This window comes from Octodon degus, unplaced genomic scaffold (assembly GCF_000260255.1).
Source record: "Octodon degus isolate 3935 unplaced genomic scaffold, OctDeg1.0 scaffold00031, whole genome shotgun sequence".
Taxonomy (NCBI): Eukaryota; Metazoa; Chordata; class Mammalia; order Rodentia; family Octodontidae; genus Octodon; species Octodon degus.
The window spans coordinates 11,483,805-11,490,458 of NW_004524607.1; positions in this window are offsets into that span (position 1 = coordinate 11,483,805).

Here is a 6,654-nt window from a genome sequence, read left to right on the forward strand (position 1 = left end):
GGGGCTGGTGAGATGGCTCAGTGGTCTAAAGCACCTACTTAGAACAAGCTAAGCAAAGCACAGGGACCGCAGTTCAATCCCCCAGCACCACATGCCAGCCAGCCCCGCCCCCTGGTGGGCTGAGCTGGCCACACACAGACACAAAATAAATAAATAAATAAATATTAAAAAAAAATTAAAAAATAAATTGTGCCAATCTGTAGGGACAATGTGGCAACCCATTTCCCTGTGTATTTGTGCAGTCTGTGGCATCGTGGGCTGTGTCCCTTTAGCCCACACCTTTGTCCTCCACCATCACCCTACTTGGGTACAGACAGGTGGTATTTACAACTCTAGGGTCTGGGTCAGTCTTGGGACTCATCACACAGAATGAACTTGAGGAACACAGATGAAGACAGACTCATGTTAAGTCTGCACCCTGCACCAGGCACTGGGGAAAATACCAGATGTGTGTTTTGTTACCTAACCTATGTCGTACAGTCAGAAAAACTGAGTCAGGAAAACTGTCAGGAAAACTGAGGCACAGAGCAATTTACTTGTCCAATGTCAGCTCATATACTCAAACAGGACTGGGTAGACATTAAATGACTGGTCAGAGAGACACTCATCCTGCAAAGCAGTTATCCAAGGCCTCCAAAGGAAGAGATCATTCTGTGGAGGGTCAGAAAAGGCTGCAGGAGGTCTGGGCAGTGTATGGTGTCCAGCAGGCAGGGTCCGCAGCAGGAGGGATGCCCACCCATGCAGGGCAGCTCCAGCTGTTGCTTGCCTTATCCATCCTTGCACTGACTGAGGAGGCGGTCATATCCCCTGGGGAGGTAGAAGGGAGCAAGAGAAAGTGAGGACTGGAGGCAATGGTGTGTGGACCTACAGATGAGCACAGCTGGATGAGAGACATCTTTGAAAAGGAGGGCGAGGGCCGGTGAGATAGCTCAGCAGACTACGTGCCTGCTTTGGCAAGCGCAGGGACAGGGGTTCAATCTATGCCCCTGAATGCTGCGCCAGCCCCGCCCTTGGGACACACTGAGCCTCTGTTGGAGTCTGGGCATGGTGTGCACACCTGTAATTCCAACCCAGCGGAGGCTGAAAACAGGAAGATCACTAGGAATCTGAGCTGCATAGTGAGACCCTGTACCAAAATACATAAATGAAAAAAAAAAAAAAAAAGGAAAGGAGGGTGACCGTGACCAAGACCTGCAGAGGCCTCTGCTGTCCCAGCATAGCTATAGCATGGCCCTCTTGGGTTCCCCGCAGGTCCGTCCTCCTGTGGCCAGAAAATGCCACAGCTTGGGAACGCGTGCCCTGTGGTGGGTGCCTCAGGATCACAAGAGCCCATGGGAACTTGCTTCTGCCCAAGGGAGCCCTGCTGGGTCCTGAGCTTCCTGCTCTCCTGCACACAGGCCCAGTCTGCCCTAAAGGCCCCAGTCCCCTTCCTCAGGCATTTCCCAACCTGGGAAAGGCCTGGACAAGAGCAGGCTGGCCTCCAGGTGATCTGAGGCCCCACTGAGCAGACCCCAGTGGGACTCCCCAAAGCAAGGCTTGTGTTCTTCAGTGTCCCCTGAGAGTGGGATCTGCACATACCAGGTCTGCAGGCATCTTTGATCACGAATAAGGACCCTTTAGAGAAGACTGGCCCTGGCCAGGCTAGGCACTCTCAGAACTGTCACCTAAGGACCAGTGACAGGGCTCTTCGCCCACCCCTCCAGCTGGCATGCTTTGCTCCCCTCCTTAAAGCCTCCTAACTGCCCCAGGGAGTCCCCAAGCGTAAGGCTATAGCAAAGGACCCAGATGATTCAGTCCAGGATCCCCCGGCACAGGATGATTGGGTCCAGAGTGCTGCTGACCCATAGCCTCTGGGAGCACAAGAGAAGTTGTCCCTTGCAGTATCCCTCACAGGTTGCCACTGTGCTAAGTGATCACTAAGCACTTGGGAACAGAACTGACAGGGCCAACAAGGCTCTTGTTCAGCTCCAAATGCCCTTAAGAATATAAATAGTCTTGTAGCATGGTATGGACACTTGACTTACCCTTACCAGCTTAGATGTTCCTTGAACTGGAGGGCTCAGCCTAGGACCCCACCCTCACCCCAACTATACACAGCTGGGTATGAGATGGGCTGAAACTGGTCACGATGAGGTCTGGTCATCAAAGTCCTCTAGCCAGGCAAGAGGAAGTCAGGACTGAATCCAGGCTCCAGCCAGAATGGAGAAACTGAGGTACCAAAGGAGATGAAAGTAGGGCCATCATGGGTGCTCCATCATGGGTGTCTGGTTATGTCTGCCTTCCCTTCAGGGAGCAGGGATTTGCTGTGGGGCAGGGGAGCCAAACCAGGTGTAGGGGGCACAGCGAGGACAGCTATGGAGCCTGTGAGGAGTAGGAGGTGATTTCATGTCCCAAGGCTGCAGGAGCGATGCCACAGTGGGCCTCGGCTCCTGTGGTTCATGTCTTGGCTTGAATAATGCCCCCCAGAAGATGCTAGGTCCTAACTCAGGTACTTATGGATTGGCCTTACTTGGAAAAAATATCTTTCCTGATGTGCTCAAGTTAAAATGATGTGACACTAAGTTAAGGTGATCCCCAAATTCATTGTGACTGGTGTCCTCATAAAAAGGGGAAGTGGGCAGAGAAGGAAAAGCACCATGTAAGATAAAGCCAAGAAAGAAAGAAAGAAAAAAAAAAAGATAAAGCCAGGGATCTGGATCTGGTGATGCCTCTACAAGCCAAGAGCCAGAGGGCACAGGGAGGACCTAGAACACAGCACCAGAGGCACTCCCTGCTGATGTCTCCTTTCTGATCCACAGCCCTGAGCAGAGATGCTTCTGCCACTGCAGCTGCTTAAGGCACTGGATGCAGCCCTGAGAAGGGCCAGGAACCTGCAGCTTTGGTGGCTGGGCAGCGGGACCTACATATTGCCACCCCTAGTCACTGGCTCATTACGATAACTACCACCTTCTCTTCCTCCTACACAGACCCTGATCTGAGATTTCTGCGGGAGGGATGGAGGCCAGGTTGTCAGGGTCAATCTAATCTAAGGTAGTGGGGGTCTAACTACCCTAAGAAGCCCCACAGCCCAAGTCACACCTGTTTCCTTTCCCTTGGGACCCCTAGATGTGTCCCTTGAGAATCTGGTAAGCTCTGTGACTTGCACCTTGGACCTCACTTCCCTCCCCCCATCCCCATCCCCATCCTACCATGCAGCCCATCCACACTGTCCTCCCTTCACTCCTCCCTCCTACCACCCTTCTTCCCTCTGTCGGCTCCACTGGCCAGCACATGCCCACCCAGCACTAGCTGGAGGCCTGACAGGTCTGTCCTTGCCCTGCTGAGGCAGCTTGTGCAATGCCTCAGGAAAGAGAGGTGGCCGGTAGTAGTGTGGGGGGCAGCTCTGCAGACTTTCTGGGGGCTGCAATAAGCAGGACTCTGCAGACCAGGCCTGTTGGTGGAATCCTGAGGATCCTGGAAAATTGTGTGGTTGGACTCTGGGGCTCCAGAGAGCAGAGTAGGAAAGGCCTGGGGACATACTCCATGCAGAGCAGAATCTGCACTTTGGACTCAGCATCTTGTGGCACCTTGAGTGGGGAGGGAAAGGTCTAGGATTTTTGTTCCAGGTGAGGGGCCATCAAAACACAGAAAATCCAGGGAGGGTTCTTCTTGGAGCCATGGACAGATACAGAGGACTGAGACAGAGCCCCTGATAGAGCCATAGGAGGGTGGACCACAGCAGAAGGTGAAGCCAGACAGAAGGGACAACTGTCCCCAGGGTTTGGGGGCAGGGACAGAACTATGTGTCCCTGGAGGTGAGCCCCACCCCCACTCTGTCATGGGAGGCAGCTCCCCAGCACTGACTTGATTGAATCAGCCCCAACCTCATACCAGGAGGACAGAGAACTGGCCCTGGCCCAAGAACCAAACTGGCTTTCTAGGGCCTCCCTGCTTCCTCTAGAGACCTTGCCAGGTAGGGTGAGCAGCTGTGGCTGTGGCCCCTTCTCTCTAGTAGGTCCTCTATGCCAGCCTCAGAGGGAGGACGCCGTAGGTCTCCCCCAAGTGAGGGTGCTTGGGATCACTTGGCATTATACCTGTACCTGGGTGTCCTAGGGGGCACAGTCATCCTTGGAAGAATGGAGGCTGGACCCCAGCTGCCTGTAAAAGAAGACTAAGGCCATGGGGATAGATGCAGGGGTGTAGGCCGAGCAACAGCTTCCCATGGCAGCAGGGATGGCTCTTAAATGAAGCCAGTGTCTACCCTCCTCTTCCTGCAGCTGTCTGAGGGCCTCTATACCACCCACACCAAGAGGGGATTTTTTTTTCCTCCCCAGGAAAAACAGAAAAAAAATTTAAAAAGACAATCCACAACACAGGAGTGTTTCCAAGGAGTTTTGCTCAAGAAGCTTAAAGGAACAGGCAAAAACACATGGCAGATTCCTGAGAAGAGCTGAAGGAGTGACCCTCATTGCAGCCAGAGGCCAGGACCCCACAGTGAAGAAGGGAGTGAGATGAACCTTCCCAGGACAAGGACAGCTCAGGCCCCCTTGTTAGGGGTGGGAAAGACCCTGAGAGCTCTCTTAAGGAGGAATCCCATAGTCTTCCCAGAGAGGACAGGCAGGAATTGGAGCCTCCTCACGGTGGCTGTGGGTGTTGAGTGTTTAGGTCATCTGGAAATATGCTTTCCTTCACTCCCCAGTGATCAGTGATGTCTGGTGTGGGGAGAGGGCCCCTGGGGCCAAGAAGGGTAAAGGCTATCCTTCCCTCTTGCAGTACTGGTGGCCCACTTCTCTGGTCCTACCACCAGGGTGGGCTGTACATGCCTAGCTTGGTCCCAGGCTAGAAACAGGATGCTGAGAAATGCTGTCCTTCCCCTGCCCTCATTCTCTTTTAAAAAACCATCGCTGAGCATATTTTAAGGTCACATACAAATTGATGCATCTTTGAAATAAAAAAATAACTCTTAAAATTCAGAAATATAAAAAGACAAGGGACACTTGACTGACTGCAGGTCACGCTCCTAGGGGCTGCAGTGTCACCACTTCCCGGCAGGGGGCGCAATACAACAGTGCTTCAGCTTCCTCAGGTAATGTACCTGCAGGGGAGTGGAAAGCTCAGTCTCTGAGTGGCCCTGTCCCTGCCCCAGATGACCTGGCTTCCTTGCACACCACCAACTCCCCAGAGTCACTGCCCCTTGCCTTTTCAGGGAGTCACTCAAGTGAAGGAATGCCCCCTTCCTACTGCCACCTGCTCACGTCCATCCAGAGGACTGGCTGACTCCCAGATGCTATCAAGACCTAAGCTCCCAGTCCCACACTCACCTCTGGACCCTTCACCTCTGGTGACTCTCCAGAGCAACAAGTTTACATTGGTGAGACAGGCAGTGACTGGAAGTGAGGGTTCTGCTGAGCCCTGCAGAGGGGCTGTGGGAAACGACAGGGCCCTGTTGTTCCTGAGTCTCAGAACTGGGGGTGTCCTCTCAGAGGGTCTGGAGTGAGCAGCACAGGGTCTGCCCTCAGTTTCTCACCCACAGTCACAGCCAGTGACAGGCCAGCGTGGCACAGTCCTCTGCTCACTGGCTCCCTGGACATGCCTGGCAACAATTCTGGGGCAGCTGAAATGGACCTGAACAGAGAAGCTGTCAGCCAGATGGTCCTCAGGGTGGGATCCAGACAGGTCAGGGGCCAGGCCTGACTGCTCAAAGTATGGGGGTGGGGGTGCCCTGTGCCTGCCCAGGGGCTGCTAGGCTGGGCCTGGGGTATTTCCTCCCCACCCACCTTGGCCTTTTGGAGTGGCCCCTGACTGTGTATTGCTGCTGTTATCTCCCTCTTATCTCAGAGCTGCCTGCCCCACCTGGCTGTCAGCAGATTGGGCCCCTGGACCAGGAGGCAGGTCCCCTCTGGCCCAGAAACGGGTGTGGAGGGAAAGGCAGTGAGGCCAAGGCTGCAGCAAAGGTCTCACAACTAGGGGGGCCTGTTCTAGAAAGATGAGGCCGGAGGCTCTTTCCATGTAATGAGCCCAGTGCCACCAATCACTTGGGGTCCTGCAGACTAGGCCAACAAAGGCCCCAGCAGTGAGACTCAGTCTTATTCCAGAAAAGGCACAGCTGGGCCATGGGCTTCTCGTTTCTCCAGTGGAAAGGACACGTCTGTCCACTGGGGAGACCACATGCTGCCAAGCTCAGGGCTGTCCTCATATAAATATGGGCAGGCATGTACTGGCCAGGGTTCTGGGGGACATGAGGGAAGAGAAAGCAGGACTTCTGACCAGGGGCTGTGGTTTGCACTCCTTTCTTGGGTGCGTAGATTTCCGCCTGGTGACAGTGGCTCCATGTGGCCTGAGTCTTTGGTGGAGGTTTGTGTCCAAACTCTGAATAAACAGTTGGCTGTGTACAAGAGCCCCTTCAGGCAACCAGCCTGGTCTAAGGGCACCTGCTGTTTGGGCTCAGAAAGCAGCACAATGCTTAGAAACTGAAGACATGCACAGGACTTAGCTGTGGCTGTGCAGAGGCAAAATTCATTCTCAGATCTCTTATTTCTACCCCAGACCCTGCATGTCCAGCCTCAGGGTCTCAGTCATCATTTATCTCAGAATCCAATGCTGACAGGCAATGGAAAGCTAGGTCTCAGGAGCACATGCTGCCCACACTTCTCAGATCAAGCAAGAAGGCTCTCT